This window comes from Bufo gargarizans, chromosome 5 (genome assembly GCF_014858855.1).
Source record: "Bufo gargarizans isolate SCDJY-AF-19 chromosome 5, ASM1485885v1, whole genome shotgun sequence".
NCBI classification, from domain to species: Eukaryota; Metazoa; Chordata; class Amphibia; order Anura; family Bufonidae; genus Bufo; species Bufo gargarizans.
Window position 1 is genome coordinate 46706909 of NC_058084.1, and position 20959 is coordinate 46727867.

At 43.2% G+C, this 20959-nt stretch overlaps 1 pseudogene; it reads right to left on the bottom strand.

The window, feature by feature from the left end:
- Positions 1 to 20959, bottom strand: part of LOC122939296 — a 359170-nt pseudogene that overhangs the window by 102908 nt on the left and 235303 nt on the right.

Below are 20959 nucleotides of genomic sequence, written 5' to 3' on the forward strand. Positions count from 1 at the left end.
CTATCCTGAGGATAATAGGAAGTATCCTGAGTAGTAGTAATAGCCTCTTTAACCACTTCAGCCCCGCTAGCTGAAACCCCCTTCATGACCAGAGCACTTTTTACACTTCGGCACTACACTACTTTCACCGTTTATCGCTCGGTTATGCAACTTACTACCCAAATGAATTTTACCTCCTTTTCTTCTCACTAATAGAGCTTTCATTTGGTGGTATTTTATTGCTGCTGACATTTTTACTTTTTTTGTTATTAATCGAAATGTAACGATTTTTTTGCAAAAAAATTTCATTTTTCACTTTCAGCTGTAAAATTTTGCAAAAAAAACGACATCCATATATAAATTTTTCGCTAAATTTATAGTTCTACATGTCTTTGATAAAAAAAAAATGTTTGGGCAAAAAAAAATGGTTTGGGTAAAAGTTATAGCGTTTACAAACTATGGTACAAAAATGTGAATTTCCGCTTTTTGAAGCAGCTCTGACTTTCTGAGCACCTGTCATGTTTCCTGAGGTTCTACAATGCCCAGACAGTAGAAAAACCACACAAATGACCCCATTTCGGAAAGTAGACACCCTAAGGCAGGCATGTCCAAAGTCCGGCCCGCGGGCCAATTGCGGCCCGCGGCCAGGAGTAAAACGGCCCCCCAGAGGTTTGATTGAATCGTTGGTATTCCGGCCCCCGGCCCCTCTCACCAGTCACCGGGAGCCCACAGCTTACAGGAAGAGGCTGCATCAGCAAAGGCCAAATCTCGCGGCGACGTCCGAGATCACGCGAGATTTGGTCTTTGCCTTCACAGAGAAGGAAAGCCGAGATCTCACAACGTCCGAGATCTTGCGGGATTTGGGCTCAGGGAGAAGGAAAGCCCAAATATCAGATGTCACGAGATCTCTGACGTCACGAGATCTCGGACATCGCAAGATCTCGGCTTTTCTTCTCTGTAGTAAGGCCAGAATATATATGTCTTACAGAATAGGTATGATTATCTTTGTTTTACATTGTAAATTATGGGAACTATCTTATAAATGTCTACACTATGAGGCCCATATCTAAAGAGTTCTCCTCACAGTCTATAGATTGCACCCTTCTCAGGTTGGCCTCTCTGATTAGGTCAGTTACATAAATGGCTAGGCCAGAAACCTAATTCCTCTGTCTTCTTACAGATTAATTTTCCTAACTAACTGCACATACACTATCTCACTCTGACTGAATGGCCAGGAGGATGGCAGCAAATCCCCAATACAGTTCAACCTCAACCTTGTTGCATAGTTTTCTACACAGAGCCTATAAGAGAGAAAAGGAAACATGTCTAAGGGCTCTTTCACACTTGCGTTCTTGTCTTCCGGCATAGAGTTCCGTCGTCGGGGCTCTATGCCGGAAGAATCCTGATCAGTTTTATCCTAATGCATTCTGAATGGAGAGAAATCCGTTCAGGATGCATCAGGATGTCTTCAGTTCCGGACCTGAACGTTTTTTGGCCGGAGAAAATACCGCAGCATGCTGCGCTTTTTGCTCCGGCCAAAAATCCTGAACACTTGCCGCAAGGCCGGATCCGGAATTAATGCCCATTGAAAGGCATTGATCCGGATCCGGCCTTAAGCTAAACGTCGTTTTGGCGCATTGCCGGATCCGACGTTTAGCTTTTTCGGAGTGGTTACCATGGCTGCCGGGACGCCTTTGAACCAGATCTAGCCTATCTGCTGCAGTCCAGATCTCAGTTTCACCCTTCACATTAGTGCAGCAAGATTTTTTTCAGTTGAAATGAATACATTGTAAAATTTCAGTTAAAGGGAACCTGTCATCAACTTTATGCTAATCTCACTGAGGGCAGCATAAAATAGTGACAGAAATGCTGATGTCAGCGGTGTGCCCCTCATGAGCGAAAAGTAAGTGGTTGCTGAGAACCAGCATCATAATCATTACAGCCCAGGCCTGAAAAAGAGTCAAATCTACCTGAGAAGAGTCCTGGTTATTATAATCTCCTGCTCTCCCGTCCATCTGCTGATGATTGGCAGTTCTCTCCTAGAGAGAAAGGGAACTTGGTAGAAGCCGGTCAGTCATCAGCAGGCGGGCGGGAGAGCAGGAATCTATGACAAACCAGGACTCTTCTCAGGTGGCCGGGACTCTTCTCCAGGCCCAGTCTGCAATGATTGTGATGTTGGTTCTCGGCAACCACTTACTTTTAACTTATAAATGACAGACCGCTGAAATCAACTCACCTGTCTCTACTTTATTCTGCCATTAGTATAGTATGGGCGGAATAAAGTTGATAACAGGTTCCCTTCAATGTCAGTTGGTCAATCAGTTATAAATATATTTGAACATATGAGTATACTTGGTGTTATGTTCCAGTTCACATTTTTGGAATTTAAAAGTTAACAGACAACCTTGTAATGTACTGTTTCCGACATATTTCTGCCTCCTGTTTTTTATATTGAAGGCAGAGTGATTTAACACCTGTTTTGATTTGTCATCCAAGTCACAAAATGAAAGGTATGCCGTTTGCAATAAAATTTGCATAAAATAGTTAATTTGCATGTCATTTTCATGGTTCAAAGAATGTTGGGCAAAATGGTCGGCCCTCGCACATGTTCAATTTATCAAATCGGGCCCTCCTCGAAAAAAGTTTGGACACCCCTGCCCTAAGGTATTCGCTGATGGGCATAGTGAGTTCATAGAACTTTTTATTTTTTGTCACAAGTTAGCGGAAAATGATGATGATTTTTTATTTTTATTTTTTTCTTACAAAGTCTCATATTCCACTAACTTGCGACAAAAAATAAAAAATTCTAGGAACTCGCCATGCCCCTCACGGAATACCTTGGGGTGTCTTCTTTCCAAAATAGGGTCACTTGTGGGGTAGTTATACTGCCCTGGCAATTTAGGGGCCCAAATGTGTAAGAAGTACCTTGCAATCAAAATGTGTAAAAAATGGCCAGTGAAATCCGAAAGGTGCTCTTTGGAATATGTGCCCCTTTTCCCACCTTGGCTGCAAAAAAGTGTCACACATCTGGTATCGCCGTACTCAGGAGAAGTTGGGGAATGTGTTTTGGGGTGTCATTTTACATATAACCATGCTGGGTGAGAGAAATATCTTGGCAAAAGATAACTTTTCCCATTTTTTTATACAAAGTTGGCATTTGACCAAGATATTTTTCTCACCCAGCATGGGTATATGTAAAATGACACCCCAAAACACATTGCCCAACTTCTCCTGAGTACGGCGATACCAGATGTGCGACACTTTTTTGCAGCCTAGATGCGCAAGGTGCCCAAATTCCTTTTAGGAGGGCATTTTTAGACATTTGGATCCCAGACTTCTTCTCACACTTTCGGGCCCCTAAAAAGCCAGGGCAGTATAAATACCCCACATGTGACCCCACTTTGGAAAGAAGACACCCCAAGGTATTCAATGAGGGGCCTGGCGAGTTCATAGAAATTATTTTTTTTTTGCATAAGTTAGCGGATATTGATTTTTTTTGTTTTTTTCTCACAAAGTCTCACTTTCCGCTAACTTAGGACAAAAATTTCAATCTTTCATGGACTCAATATGCCCCTCACGGAATACCTTGGGGTGTCTTCTTTCCGAAATGGGGTCACATGTGGGGTATTTATACTGCCATGGCTTTTTAGGGGCCCTAAAGCGTAAGAAGAAGTCTGGAATATAAATGTCTAAAAATGTTTACGCATTTGGATTCCGTGAGGGGTATGGCGAGTTCATGTGAGATTTTATTTTTTGACACAAGTTAGTGGAATATGAGACTTAGTAAGAAAAAACAAAAACAAAAACAAACAAAAAATTTCCGCTAACTTGGGCCAAAAAAATGTCTGAATGGAGCCTTACAGGGGGGGGGGTGATCAATGACAGGGGGGTGATCAATGACAGGGGGGTGATCACCCATATAGACTCCCGGATCACCCCCCTGTCATTGATCACCCCCCTGGTAAGGCTCCATTCAGACGTCCGTATGATTTTTACGGATCCATGGATCGGATCCGCAAAACACATCCGGACGTCTGAATGGAGCCTTACAGGGGGGTGATCAATGACAGGGGGGTGATCAATGACAGGGGGGTGATCACCCATATAGACTCCCTGATCACCCCCCTGTCATTGATCACCCCCCTGTAAGGCTCCATTCAGACGTCCGTATGATTTTTACGGATACATGGATACATGGATCGGATCCGCAAAACACATGCGGACGTCTGAATGGAGCCTTACAGGGGGGTTATCAATGACAGGGGGTGATCAGGGTGATCACCCCCCTGTCACTTATCACCCCCCCTGTAAGGCTCCATTCAGACGTCCGTATGATTTTTACGGATCCATGGATACATGGATCGGATCCGCAAAACACATGCGGACGTCTGAATGGAGCCTTACAGGGGGGTTATCAATGACAGGGGGTGATCAGGGTGATCACCCCCCTGTCACTGATCACCCCCCCTGTAAGGCTCCATTCAGACGTCCGTATGATTTTTACGGATCCATGGATACATGGATCGGATCCGCAAAACACATGCGGACGTCTGAATGGAGCATTACAGGGGGGTTATCAATGACAGGGGGTGATCAGGATGATCACCCCCCTGTCACTGATCACCCCCCCCTGTAAGGCTCCATTCAGACGTCCGTATGATTTTTACGGATCCATGGATACATGGATCGGATCTGCAAAACACATGCGGACGTCTGAATGGAGCATTACAGGGGGGTTATCAATGACAGGGTGATCAGGATGATCACCCCCCTGTCACTGATCACCCCCCCTGTAAGGCTCCATTCAGACGTCCGTAGGATTTTTACGGATCCATGGATACATGGATCGGATCCGCAAAACACATGCGGACGTCTGAATGGAGCCTTACAGGGGGGTGATCAATGACAGGGGGGTGATCAATGACAGGGGGGTGATCAGGGAGTGTATATGGGTCATTGATCACCCCCCTGTAAGGCCTGTCATTGATCACCCCCCTGTAAGGCTCCATTCAGACGTCCGCATGTGTTTTGCGGATCCGATCCATGTATCCATGGATCCGTAAAAATCATGCAGACGTCTGAATGGAGCCTTACAGGGGGGTGATCAATGACAGGGGGTGATCAGGGAGTGTATATGGGTGATCACCCGTCTGTCATTGATCACCCCCCTGTAAGGCTCCATTCAGACGTCCGCATGTGTTTTGCGGATCCGATCCATGTATCCGTGGATCCGTAAAAATCATACGGACGTCTGAATGGAGCCTGACAGGGGGGTGATCAATGACAGGGGGGTGATCAATGACAGGGGGGTGATCAGGGAGTTTATATGGGGTGATCATGGGTGATCAGGGGTTCATAAAGGGTTAATAAGTGACGGGGGGTGTAGTGTAGTGTAGTGTGCGACTTTACTGACCTACCTGTGTCCTCTGGTGGTCGATCCTAACAAAAGGGACCACCAGAGGACCAGGTAGCAGGTATATTAGACGCTGTTATCAAAACAGCGTCTAATATACCTGTTAGGGGTTAAAAAAATCCGATCTCCAGCCTGCCAGCGAGCGATCGCCGCTGGCAGGCTGGAGATCCACTCGCTTACCTTCCGTTCCTGTGAGCGCGCGCGCCTGTGTGCGCGCGTTCACAGGAAATCCCGGCCCTCGCGAGATGACGCGTATATGCGTGACTCTGCGCAGGGCCGCCGCCTCCGGACCGCACATCTGCGTTAGGCGGTCCGGAGGTGGTTAAAGTAGTGCAACCCCTTTAAGTCACATGAAACCCCTTTAAGGTGGCTATGAACATAAATTGTCTTCAGATCCAATATTGAATGAGAATAAATATCTAACCCTATGGCTACCTTAAATCTGGCCATACACATAGCAGAAAATGCAGGCTAAAACCACAAATTTTGGCAGAATGGTTTATGAGGGTCTTACAACTATTCCCAAAAGCAAATATTGGGGGTAAGAGGAATTAGGCATGTTGGATTTGAATATGCCCAATCTTTTGTTTCCATATGAGATAAGCCACTGCCAGAAGGGTTGGTGGCAGGTGTTATTCCCCTCTTCACATTGAAATAAACATGCATGGTTGGCCAAGCCAGGCTTAAAAGTTTTCGGTGGAGTCAAGAGAAATAGGTGTTGACCAAATAAGCCTTTATGACCAGCTTAAGAATTGCTCTCATGACAATGTTTCTAATTAAATTGGTGGGTTAATGAAAGGTTTGGGCTGATGCCTTCTCTAAGATGGTTATGTATTTACCTGTCAATGTCCCATCGGTATCAATTAGAACAACTTCATGCTCCCATCTAAATCCTGCCTTTTTGGGTGAATTGAAGTATTGTATTCCATTAAACTTTGCACTCCAGCCTCCACATCTGTCTGAGCAGAGTCCAGTAATAGATGTGACAGCGATGGCTGAACAGTTTGATCGGTCAAAGTTGATGAACTTTACAGACGAAACAGTTAGTCCTTCATCAAATGGGAGGGTGATGCCTCTAGCAGTGCAGTAATTAGCACCAAGTCCTAGCTCATCTAGATGTCCCACGATGATAGCATTTTTTAGGACAGCTCCGCTGGCCTCTCCCCATCCACCTACATAATTTGAAATGACTCTTTTAGTTTCTATGCCAGAGTCCTCATTATTGACCATGGTGAAGTTGTGGAACTGGAGAGCACCACCATTGACCCATTCTGCTCCTTTCTGACAATTCCAAGTGGTCAAAGACTTGAATATAGCTGGGAATGGTGTAGAAGAATAGCAACTTCCACCTACCATTGGGAAGTAATTCTCAAAAATCCATATGCCAAACCATCCCTGAGAGTGAACTGTGTTATTGTAGAATTCTCCAAGTGGCACCAACTTCTGGCAAATGTTAGGATTGTAGGAAGATCCATCTGGGTTATTGTGCATCCTGTACCAGAAGCCAAAGTGTGTGCCACCAGCAGCGGCATTGTGTCTGATTGTGTTATTTGGATTGGTAACCCAAAATGCTGCTGGGGTAACATCATCATTGAGCAAGCTGGTACTTTGCTTAACAAACACAGCCAAGTTGTACTGAAGTATGTTTCCGTGCTCAATGCCATCTTCAATGAAGAACGCTCCTCCCATGATATCGTAGATGACATTATTTTCCACAAGTAGGTGGTGGGTATTGTGGATGGTCACTGCTCTGTTGTAGGTCTGATGAATTCCACAACCACGCACATACGATTTATACTGGACATCACCCATTAAATGCCAATGTATTGGATACCGGCCTAACCTGAAAGCCTGCCCTGCATGGAAAACCTAAAGAAACAACAACAAATTATTTATTTTATTATTATATACAAGTAATAAAATTATCAGTAAACTATGTACAGTATTTTATCAGTTAATTACATTTTATTCATAGAATCATCAATCACTTGAAAGGTACTTAAAAGAGAATGTGCCAGATAGCAGCACATCTCCTTTTTCTAATCTGTTTTTATTGTCTGATTGTAGATTTTTTTAATTCTATTTGCTGAACATGATTATGGGGGCGGCCATCTTGCCTGAGCTCTTCTTAACAGCATTTAGAGAGTATTTAGAGAATTGTTTTATAGCAGCAGCCACATGGGCCATGGACACAATGGACAGGAGGACACCTCATGAACTTTTAGGGGAGAATTTTGTAAGCATCCTCTGTGACCTATGCAGAGGTCAGGAAGAAGTAGATAAGCTTTGACAATCACCTATTGTGAATCATGTGTGCTCTATACAGAGAGGTGATATCTGCCATTGTAATCCTGTCTGTAATGACAAGCAGATAGCTGCAGTAAAGTGATCTGGTGCCTATTATTAAAGGGGTTATCCGGTAATAATATTGATGACCTATCCTCAAGATAGGTGATCAATATCAGATCTGCAGGGGTCCTGGGTGTTGGCTGTTAGAACAGACTGGAGCTCCGTGAGCACTGCGGCCTCTTCCTAGGTCATGTGATGTCACTATACATTGGTCACATGGCCTAGTTACAGCTCAGCCCCATTAAGGTGAATAGGGCAGAGCTGCAATACCAATCACAGCCACTATACTATGTACAGCGCTGTGCTTTGGAGAGATGCTGGGAGCCGATTGCACTCCCCAGAGCTCCGGTGAGTGCTGCGGCTCCCTGCAACAGCTGATCAGCAGAGGTACCGGGACTCAAACCCCCACGATCTGATAATGATGACCTATCCTGAGGATGAGTTATCGTTATTCATTACTGCATAATTTCTTTAAGCTCAGTTTCCAGTATGAAAACTGCATAATTTTATTTTATTTTTTTGTATAAATGTAGATATTGACATGAAAAATTTAAAATAACATCACAAAAATTATTGAAAAAAGTGTTTAACATAAAAACACGATATAAACAATTTTTTTTTTTCTTAAGGCCCATTCAATTTAAAGGATTGTTATAAATTATCTCATCAAAAAAATGTTTGCATTATGGGCAAAATGCAGCTTTTGGAAGGCACTGGTACAGAGTAAGGACTTTGCAAATTAGCTCTTCTTCAGGAAAGAAGAAAACTGTCTACACTGTGAGTCAGTATCTGACCCATTAAAGGGCCTTGAAACATCACTAACAATTCGGCTATATCAGAGAAACTCATCTGTAGACAGATGTTTCAGAGCTCTTGCTTCTGGTCCGTACAGAGCAGAGTACTAGCTGTCTGTCTGAGATGCCTTGAAGAAATCTCATAGGGGTTACTGGTTCTCCTTACAGAGATCCAGCTGGTGCAGAGAGTTTTAAAGTACAAAATGTCAAGTGTGAATGAGAACTTAGAAGGAGAATTACTCCTATATTAACCCTTTAAAGAAATATGTCCAGGCCTATAAGGTCTTCAGATCCGACTTCTGTCACCGGCACAAAGATTTTGTGCAGATTCAAAACAACATCCACCTCAATGTCCACACGTGGGTATAAACACATTCGTGTCTGACACTATGTAAGTAATGTTGGATGAAGATATTGATGTACATGGTAATTTGAAGTGAAATCACTATTTGTAGTGTAGATTTTCTTTTTTCGTATGATGTATATTTCTTATATAATGTGATAAGAAAAAGTGAAAAAATTCAACATTTTCCGCCACTATTTTTAGCTTGACACACTTACTTCCACATATTCTATTCTTCCAATGGACAGAAGTTGATTAGGTTTTGGAGCATGGAACATTATACATCCTCCAAATTGATCACTCCCTATTTCCTCCCCAAATCTTCCCTGGAAACACGTCTGTGTGGCAAATTCACCTAAATAAGAACATGATGATTATTAAAAAAGAGTAACTTAAGGAAATCCTCAGATTTTTCATCATCATAAACTACAAAACTTCAATATCTTCCCCCAACCCTCCCAAAATGATCTTAGGGAACGATCATTCCAGAGTTTCACTATTGCTTGGACTAGACCAGGGATGCTCAACCTGTGGCCCACCGGCTGTTGTAAAACTACAACTCCCACCATGCTCTGCTGCAGGCCGATAGCTGTAGGCTGTCCATGCATGCTGGGAGTTGTAGTTTTGCAACAGATGGAGGGCCGCAGGTTGAGCATGCCTGGACTAGACTATTGATCAAGGGTTGCCAGACAATTACTGTAGGACATGGATGGAGATGTACAACTTTATTCAACAACTAAACCTACAGAGTTTCACATTTTTATTTGCAGAGGAGGCATCTTAACTTTTGCTAAGAAGTCTGAGAACCTCCAGCTGTATACAAAAATGCGTTTTTCATTTATGTCCTGACTTTTTACAATATTCAACAATTTTCCATAAATAAAAGTTTTTTATTTAATGAGAGAACTTTTCTGTCTGTCTCCCTCTGGAGATTAAGACAGAAGTTGTGTAAGAAGATCCGTATTCAAGTGAAATATTATCCTAAAAAACATTCTAATCCATAAGATATGAGGGGGCAACCATGAAAAGTGTCTCCACCAATATACACCATATAGACAACATAAAATGTATGCTGTGATGCAGCATCATATTCCAGAACAAACCATCACATTACCAGTATCAAATCCATCCGGACAGGCCGCTGTGCTGTCGCTCCATTCCACATTGGTTGACCCCCTGACAACGATGTTTCTAGTGAGGAGTCCTACTTCTGCTCTGGCCTCAAAAACAGTGCCGTCAGGTAGAGTGACCGAAATTCCCAGGTGTTTGTAGAGTAATGGCTGTGTTAGGGTCAGGACTGTGCCATCTCCAGATACAGACTGAATAGTCCGCTTTTCATTCTGACTTTGGCTGAGTCTGTCAGAGGATAATAAAATGAATTATGGACAATAATGTGCTGTAAAGTTTTACATTAATGGATTCCTTAGGTAACATTTTTATGTTTAACACAATTTACAGATTACTTATGAGCTTGTGCTGGGGCATCGTCAAGAGTCATCTACTGCAGTGTTTCCCAACCAGTGTGCCTCCAGCTGTTGCAAAACTACAACTCCCAGAATACCCAGACAGCTGGAGGCACACTGGTTGGGAAACACTGATCTACTGATCATCAGAGAGCAGGATTACAATAAAAGGCAACACGTCTATTATAAATCAGGAGGCAGATAACACTGACAATAGTGGTTGGTCATGCCTCAGCTGCCTCCCCTCTCTGCACATGTCACAGAGTATGCCCACAACACTATAGTCCATTATATGAATACTTTATCTTATATCGCTGAGGCTGGTATAAAGCAAATATCTCAAAAATGGCTTCTTAGGCAACAGCAATGGGGGACTGTATATTGTAGAAACATTTGCTACCTAGACGTTTAGCAAATTAATTAGTGATTATCAATGTACCTATAATGACACCTATATTATCAATGTACCTATAATGTTACCTAGCTTTCCCAGAAACAGGTCTAAATAAGAACTGGCAGGTGCTGTGCTCCTTTCTGCACGCCCCACACATATTGTGGCTTTTTTTTTTTACTATTGATTCCAATGCATTTTCATGATGTATTAGGGCTTATGCACACAAACGTATTTTCTTTCTGCTTCCGTTCTGTTTTTTTTGCGGACCATATGTGGAACCATTCACTTCAATGGGTCTACAAAAACAACGGAAGGTACTCCATGTGCATTCTGTTTCCGTATTTCTGTTCTGCAAAAAAGTAGTGTATGTCCTATTATTGTCCGCAAATCACGGTCCGAGGCCCCATTCAAGTCAATGGGTCCGCAAAAAATATAGAACACATCGTATGTCATCCGTATTTTGCGTATCCATGCTGCAAAAAACGGATCGCATACGGAAACCATACGGATATGTTTTGTAACGGAACGGAAATGGACTTAAATCAGAGGAAAAAAAAACATCAGATACAGAGCAACGGATCTGTGAAAAAAAGGACCGCAAAACAACAACATGCACACCACCATGTGCTGCCCGTGGCCGCATTGCGACTATCGAGTGCTTCTGTGGGTTTACTGTACGTGCCTCTGCAAGTGAATGGGTCCGCAATCCGCTGCGGATGCCCCACGGCCGGTACCCGTGCTTTGCGGACCGCAATTTGCGGTCCGCAGCACGGGCATGGAGCCCTTACGTTCATGGGCATGAGCCCTTACAGTGTGATTCTCATATATGTACCTGTGACCTGTGGATGCGATCACTATTTCATCTCCCGCTTTCCAAGTCACACTTTTCTGCAGAATTATAGTAGAGTTTCCCGATTCCACTGTCTGAGCAAGCCTAGTCCATGTAACAGGAATGGGGATACCTAGAGAAGAAGAAAAAACTTACCCTATGACACAGACCACTGACCACCATTGCAGTTTACATACAGAATGAATCTATGAAAAAGTTGAGTAACATTGTACAGACTTTACATTACTGTTCTGACTTGTACTGGTCTTGATTTACCGCATGTATTATACTCCAGAGCTGTATTCATTATTCTGCTGCTGTTGGAAACATGTTGGAAAACTTGCCAGACTCCCTCCTAACAGCTCAGCTGGACTTCTATATTGCAGGGGGGGGGGGGGGGGGGGGGGGCAGAGTTCCTACTTCCCATTGCTGCACGGTTTCGGGTATAAAGATGAAACTTTCCAGACGGCAGATTACCAGAGCAATATCTGTGCAGACACTGAACTAGTAGGGAATGCAGGAAGATCGAAGCCATGAAACTTGTGAGATTATGAATACAGCGCTTTACTAATTTACAGGCGTTGTATATACCATGTTACTCAACATTTTATGTAGATTCACTTGATATGTAGGTTTCTGCTGGCTTCTGATGGAATCACTGAGTCTTTGGCACTTGTAATAGCATATCTGATCTCTTACAAAGCAATCCTCTGTATTGTGGGTTATCCTTGTCCTTCTACACATCACTTGCACAGTAACTGGTATAAGGAGTAGGACATTATCTTCTAGAGTGCAAAGACTTTGCACCCACACTGAATCAGCAGGGAGCTGATGGTAAATGTGAGCTTAGATCAGAGGCAGCAGAATGTGGATGAGAATGGGCTACAATGGTAGTAGTTGTAAAGGCATTTTTTTTACAGCCTGTTATCATACATTTATTTTACTAAAATTTACCATGAAGGTCCAGGGTCCCCTGCCTCACAGCCAACGTCTTAGCTCCATATACTGGCAACTCTGGAGAACGTATTTGGCCATGCAAGGTGATTATTGCTTTGTGCTGGAATGGAGCTGCCTCGGTTCCAATCTAAAAACAAATATTTTATTTGAAATTTACCGTAGCTCATGACTTCAGTCCAATAATTCCATCCAATACCTGGTTATTAACTATTTGATTCCATAGCACAGTAAATATTAGGCTTTGAATACCTGAAGAGCACCGCCATCTGTAATGAGGATGTTCTCAGACTGCAGCTCTATATCTGCTTCATCAAAAATCAGAGTTCCTCCTGTTGTAAAAGTGAAAGGACTGTGTATATTACCGGGTTATATCAAATGGTGGACACAGAAAGGAAAAAGGCCGGGTTCTTGCTAGTGAGTTTTTTCTGCTGCATGTTTTACTTTTTTACTTTTTTTTGTACAAGTCATCCAAATCCAGTTGTATACACCATAATCAAAATCTTCCTCAAAATAAAAATGCTATCTACTGATGTTACCAGCTCTGCTCTGGTCTTGTGCCACCTCTGTTGCTCCTCTTGAGTGTTGACAAGATGTCTATAGTGACAATGCATTTGGTGAGCAACATGGCCAGTAACTGGGCTGTCGTCACAAAGGATGTCATGTCACATTACCACCTCTAGAGAAGCAGAGGTAGTCAAGAGTCAAGACTGGCAGCAAGGGACCAGAGTGTGATCGGTAAGATTAGTATATTATTAGCTATTAATACTCCTGAGACACAAGTAAGCGTCCTCTTACTGGGCTTTCTTCTGTTGACAATCCCTTTTTTGTTAGTAAGAGTCCCCAACCATAAACTGATCACAGGGTATCCAGCAATCAGCTGGAACCTGCAAGTAAGTGATCAATTACCCTGCAGTGCCTCCACAGGGGAAACAAGGCATTACATGATATACATAGAAATCAGTGGGCTGTCCTCCAAAGCAAGGGCTACTTTTTGTAGTCGCTCTCTGCTTTGGCTTAGGATAATAGATGCGGGAAAATGTTATTTTTTTTCTAGATGAGAGGTTACTTAATGTATTTTTAAAGAAATAGATAGCGTCCAAATCACACAGTTATACATTCAGAGGAGGAACACAAAGGACAACGGGAAGAAGAAAATGTATACGCTTTCTCAGATTTACTTTAGCACCTAAGTACTCAATGTGTATTTGATAATTTCAGTGTATTATTCATTACCTTGGATCAGCAACATCTTCAGTACTGGAGTACTCTCATCCAGTAGTATGGTTTGCCCTTTTGTGATGACCGCCATGGACCCCTCATCGGGTGGAGACTCTCCTCCCCAGGTGTATTTAGAAGACCAGACATCGATGTAGAAAAAGTCTGCATTGTCCTAAAAAAGAATTGGTAAAAAAGATTTGGAGAAAAAGAATAAACTAAGGTCCTGATTGCATGTGCTAAGCTGGTCTTGATGAGCCCTAATGGAGGTGATGAGGCGCAGGCCTTGTCATAAATTAAATGCCTTCTCTGGCAGTCCGTGCACCAGACTGAAGTCTACTCAATCTCATAGCTGGTGTAGATTTCAGTTATTTACGACAGTGCCCTCGCCACATCCCCTGTCACGATCCCTCCCGTGTTAGCAGATCAGAGAGACTTACATTATGTGAGGTTATCTGACAGCCTCTCAGTTTCACTTTGCAATGTTGTTGTTGGTATGACCACACCTTGTTTCAGGTGTAGCTTGTGGTCATTACTTTTCCTCTATTTAGTCTGGACTCACACTTCCTACCATGCGGTTGATATTATCTGCCTGGAGTTGGAAGAGCTGGTGTGTTGTCCTCTTTTGAGTTCCTGCTCATCCATTTTCTATTAAAGATAAGTGTTCTCCCCTTTGTATTTTCTTTTCCCATTTTGCTTATTGTTTCCTAGCCCTCAGGGAGATGCTGGTTCGTTCATCTGGGAAGGAACCAGTGGTCTTAGAGCCTGTCACTACGCCTAGGGATTTTCAGGGTATCTAGGACCTAGGTATCCGATGTATGAATATTCCCACCTTCAGTGTCTTATCATACTGACAGGAGTCAGGGCTAGGTTTAGGGTTTTCCCAGGTGGTGACCTTTTCCTTTCCCTAGCTGTGAGGCCTAGTTTAGGGTCATTTTCCTTCTGTTGTCATTCTGGTGTTCCTCCCCTCTCCCTACATTGCGACATCCCCTTTTCGGAAACTGGCGAGGGCGGTTTAAGCATGCCAGCTGCAACTAAATCTAGTTGCAATGGCATTTAAAAAGTTGCAAAGCTGGGTTTTATGACTTTTTAGCTCTAAATTTGTGACAAATCTCTCCATAAATAATGCATGGCATTATTATTGATTTATGATGCAATGTAATCCTTAGAGTTCTGGAATGTATTTGATAACACTGACATAATGATGTCAGTGTTTTACAATACATTCCAGCACTGGAGAAGGGTTACACGGCAAATCAATATAATGATATGCAATCCGGTCAGTACAGGAGCTTTAACAGACACCTGCGTTCAACTCGCTCGAGTGAAACCAGCCTAAATATAGCAGTAATGCAATAAAATAAAACATTTTTACATATTAGCATATCTGCACATTATGATTGTTTGCTTTTGCATTGTAGTCACGGAATATCTGCATTTGCCCATTTAATTCTGTTAGAAGGTGCTTTACCTTTGTCTTTTGCAGCTCCCCTGCAGACCTATTTGTCTCTATGGTAACAGACTACAAACCACAATCATACTTCCTTCGATCCGACCTGTTCATTGTATGTCACCCTGTATAGCTTATTTACAGACTCTGCATTCTCCAAGTGGACAGTGATTTTGTGAAGATGACACCTCCACCGTTGCAAACAACAGAATTGCAAGTCTTGGTTTTGAAAGATGTTAGACCTGAGAGGCAAAGGCCCACATGACAGAGAGGGAGCGTGTTCTGGTTGGTCCCATGCACTTTGCTATTACTCTCCTCTCCACAGAATCTGCATCGTCAGCAAACAAAGGGCTGAAAATTGGCCCAAAGATTGTCAAAAAAGGTGGAGCTGGAGGCAAAAACAAAATCCCTTTGTCCTGAATAGCTACCTGGCACCATATTGGGACCCAGTTTTGCCTTTGCTATGAGTCCTCTTCTCTTCTATGTAGTGGCAGATTTTTACATTATATTTCTATTTTATTTCTTACCATCGTTGCAATGCCTTGGCCTTCGATATATACTGTGACTTTGGCTCTTTGTGAAGGAGAGTGGGCACTGGTTATACAAACAATTTGCGTGGTATTAGCCGACTGGACGACACACACGGACTGTGCTATGGTGACAGTGATAGCCGAGGTATTAGTGCTACAAAGGAGAAAAAGAAAGTGAATTAATTGCTGTTACATGAACAATGCGACTCCTAGACTAGGGCATGGGCAGCCATATGTCAAATTGGTGGTCAATGGCAGCAGGTTCTCACAAGATCAGTCTCACAGCTATCGAGGGCTAGGGGGCCTTATTGTAAATGCATTACAGAGATCCCATTGGAGTCATCATCATACTTACTAACCCTCCCAGGAGGTTTTGTAAGGAAAGGCCTTTAAGACTCCTAGAACAGTTGGCAAATCAACCAGGTGCCACACAAGTCTACTGGAATCTCCCGAAACACCAGTGCTCCTGTGTGTGGCACTGGGATCCTGCATCACCAGACTCGGCCCCTGTACCTAGGGCTGTGCGTAGCTACACCATATTACTATAGTCACGACGTGAGCTGTCTTACTGGATGCCACTGGATCTCTCAAGTACAGTTAAGGGTTGGTATTGCAGGTACTGCTAGCTGCCTCTGCTGTAGGTTCCCCCACCAGTGCTTCTGCTCCAGATTTCCATCATCCTCTAGTGCCGCTTCTCCAGGTTCCCATCATTAGAGTCATTGCTTCAGCCCCCTTCCCCTCGAGATTCAACATTAATGTCAGATCAATGATTTGGCTTAAAAAGAGTTGTTCACCTTTTGGGGGCGTTTGGCCAAACCTTCCCTCCTGGCCGGACCTGCAAAGGGAAGTGTACTTACCTGCTCCCCACTGCTGGGTCCCAGCTCTTTCACTCCGTACTATAGCTGCCTGGTTTAGGAGCCGAACTGTCTGTATCCACTTTGACACTGCTGCATTGTGACCAGTCATTGGCTGCAGCAGCATCAAAGTGGATCTTGACAATGGGGGACCTAATGAGGACGTGTCGGTGGCGGAATAAAGGAGCTGGGCTCCAGTAGCAGGGAGCAGGTAAGTATGCTTCCCTTTGAAGGTCTGACCAGGAGGATGGAGTCTGACCAAACACCCCCCCCAAAGGGTGAACAACCCCTTTAAGAGAGGTCTTATCTCTATTAGCTGCACATGTCCAAACAAGGCACAAAATAGAGGTTAACGAAATTAGACAATCACTTTTATTCTGCATCTACATTCTGTATGAATCATAACCCCAGTCCCCGATGGTTAATCCAACCCTAGCGCCCATTAACATTAGAAAACTAGTCAGTTATGGCACATACCTGAACTGGAATCCAGTGATTGTGAGTCTGGTTCCCCCAGCTGTGCCTCCTCTCTTGGGGCTGACATCATATATGGCAGCAGTTAATGCGGATGAGTATGTAAAGGAGTTGTTGATTTGCACATTGTTATTTCCATTCACCACACTGACATTGCAGCTTAAGGAGGAGGTATTAGTATCTGATGGAAGATGTGAAATACATGGTTAGGATAAGCCTGTTATAAACTATGCCAAGATTTATCAGACCAAGATACTGAGCTATAAACATCTAGTATATTGGGTTCCAGCTTTGGGCAATATATCTTATTAAAGAAAAAATCCTTATTCTCCAATTATCAGACTCCTCTCCTCCTAACCCCTGCCTCCTGCATTAATCACTCTCACTTTACTGATACAATCCATACATGTGAGGCAGAGAAGGATTTCAGTTTCACTGAGTGATCAGGTTATATTTCCCTATTTAAGGTTATATTTGCTGCCTATATAGAAGTCTATGGAGAGGAGAGGATAAGGAGAGGGAGGGAGCAGGAGACTAACAGTTACACACAGTAGAGGAGATACTGCTCCCCTAACCCTCTCCCACACATACACAGAGGCAGCAGCATGGAGGACAATATACAGCAGTATTAAGCAGTGTTGCTGTGAATCCAGCACTGGAATAGGATGGTAAAATACCTAATAAAACCTTCATCAGCAGCGTCTCTCTGTCTCCCTCTATCTCTGGGGATGCTCCTTCCTCCTACCCCCTTCCCTTTCCATAAACATAGAAACTGTATCTGATCCCTCAGTTAAACTAAAAATCCATCTCCTCATTGCCCCAGTAGGAGAACAGGAGTCTGATAAGTGGAGCTAGATACCTATTTTGCAGTCAGATATATTGAAAAGTGTGTTATCTTCTCTTGTACTACTGATTTATGGAAAACTGTATAATCAGAGGTACAATTTCATAAAAAATGCATTTTCCGCAAGCTCCTCCATAGTAAAAAGCAACAAACAAGTTAGGTGTACTGTAATCATGCAGACTTGTGGTTTCTTCCAGTCGTCCTCTTCCTCGTGCTAACATACAGTCAGGTCCATAAATATTGGGACATCCACACAATTCTAACATTTTGGTTCTATACACAACCACAATGGATTTGAAATGAAACAAACAAGATGTGCTTTAACTGTAGACTGTCAGCTTTAATTTGGGGGTTTTTACATCCAAATCAGGTGAACGGTGTAGGAATTACCACAGTTTGCATATGTGCCTCCCACTTGTTAAGGGACCAAAAGTAATGGGACAGAATAATAATCATAAATCAAACTTTCACTTTTTAATACTTGGTTGCAAATCATTTGCAGTCAATTACAGCCTGAAGTCTGGAATGCATAGACATCACCAGACGCTGGGTTTCATCCCTAGTGATGCTGTGCCAGGCCTCTACTGCAACTGTCTTCAGTTCCTGCTTGTTCTTGGGGCATTTTCCCTTCAGTTTTGTCTTCAGCAAGTGAAATGCATGCTCAATCAGATTCAGGTCAGGTGATTGACTTGGCCATTGCATAACATTCCACTTATTTCCCTTAAAAACTCTTTGGTTGCTTTTGCAGTGTGCTTTGGGTCATTGTCCATCTGCACTGTGAAGCGCCGTCCAATGAGTTCTGAAGCATTTGGCTAAAAATGAGCTGATAATATTGCCCCAAACACTTCAGAATTCATCCTGCTGCTTTTGTCAGCAATCACATCATCAATAAATACAAGATAACCCGTTCCATTGGCAGCCATACATGCCCACGTCATGACACTACCACCACCATGCTTCACTGATGAGGTGGTATGCTTAGGATCATGAACAGTTCCTTTCCTTCTCCATACTCTTCTCTTCCCATCACTCTGGTACAAGTTGATCTTGGTCTCATCTGTCCATAGGATGATGTTCCATAACTGTGAAGGCTTTTTTAGAAGTCCTTTGGCAAACTCTAATCTCGCCTTCCTGTTTTTGAGGCTCACCAATGGTTTGCATCTTGTGGTGAACCCTCTGTATTCACTCTGGTGAAGTCTTCTCTTGATTGTTGACTTTGAAACACATACACCTACCTCCTGGAGAGTGTTCTTGATCTATCCAACTGTTGTGAAGGGTGTTTTCTTCACCAGGGAAAGAATTCTTCGGTCATCCACCACCGCTGTTTTCCGTGGTCTTCCGGGTCTTTTGGTGTTGCTGAGCTCACCGGTGCGTTCTTTCTTTTTAAGAATGTTCCAAGCAGTTGTTTTGGCCATGCCTAATGTTTTTGCTATCTCTCTGATGGGTTTGTTTTGTTTTTTCAGCCTAATGATGGCTTGCTTCACTGATAGTGACAGCTCTTTGGATCTCATCTTGAGAGTTGACAGCAACAGATTCCAAATGCAAATATCACACTTGAAATAAACTCTGGACATTTTATCTGCTCGTTGTAATTGGGATAGTGAGGGAATAACACACACCTGGCCATGGAACAGCTGAGAAGCCAATTGTCCCATTACTTTTGGTCCCTTAACAAGTGGGAGGCACATATGCAAACTGTTGTAATTCCCACACCGTTCACCTGATTTGGCTGTAAAGACCCTGAAATTAAAGCTGACAGTCTGCAGTTAAAGCACATCTTGTTTGTTTCATTTCAAATCCATTGTGGTGGTGTATAGAGCCAAAAATGTTAGAATTGTGTTGATGTCCCAATATTTATGGACCTGACTGTAATTACAGTTTAGTCAGAATAACAGACAGAGGGAGGAAGCATGACTGCAAGATCAGACTAAACAGAATTTGTTTGTTGTCTGTTACCATGGAGATGCATAATGTTCAGGAGCTGTAGAAACAAACAAAAAAAACACAATATTTCTGAGATATAATACAAAGTTGCTTTGTTTCTCATTTATAAAACATATGGTGTTTGTAAAGGTGGACAATGAAATGTCATCAATTTTCTACTATATAATATAAGAGATCCACTTGAAGGGCGTCTGCCACCACAATTTGACATTATAGACCGCTTACATAGCGCTGTAGCATAACTGTAACTGAGTCAAATGGTACCTTTGTTGTGTTGTTCTGAAGTTCAAAAGAGGCAAAATCACAGTTTTATTCATATGTAAATGAGGGCTCGCAAGTGCCCAGGGGCGGTGTTCGGGCTGTAAGTGCCCAGGCCGCTCTGCCTTCTCACAGTCCCTTTAAAATTAAATAACAACTCCCCTGCAGTATCTGCTTACGTATTGTTAGTATTACATAGTCTGGGAAAATGGATGTAAATTTCTATTTGAGCTTCCCCCAATGCGATGTGCAGGTTGTGGTTTTCAGGTTATACAGCAACCACTTGGCTTCCTATACGAGTGACCAGTGACCAGCATTCCTGCATATGTGCATTCTTCCACCGCACAATACATTGCCCATCCTAAGTTTGATGACTACAGTTTGATACATTTCTATTATTTTATATATACATGCTAGCAGAAGGACCCGGCTTCACACAGGTATATTTCATCTATTTCATTTAATGTAGGTGACATCTATAGTACCCCGCCCCTTTAACAGTGACCTCCACAGTGGCCTGCCCCCGTAATAGTAACATCCACAGCACCCTCCCCTTTAACAGTGACCTCAACAGCGGCCGCCTCGTTATTAGTGACCTCCACAGTATCCCGTCTTGTTTCCACAATAACCCACCCGCTTAACAATGACCTCCACAGTATTTCGTTCCCTTATAATGTGACCTCCACAACACCCCGTCCCCTTACAGTGACCTCTACAGCACCTCGCCCCTTAACACTGACCTCCATAGCGGACCGTCCCCTTAACAGAGACCTCCACAGCATCCTCCCCTTTAACAGTGACCTCCACAACATCCCGCTCCTTAACACTGACCTCCACAGCAGCCCGCCCCTTTTACAGTGACCTCCACA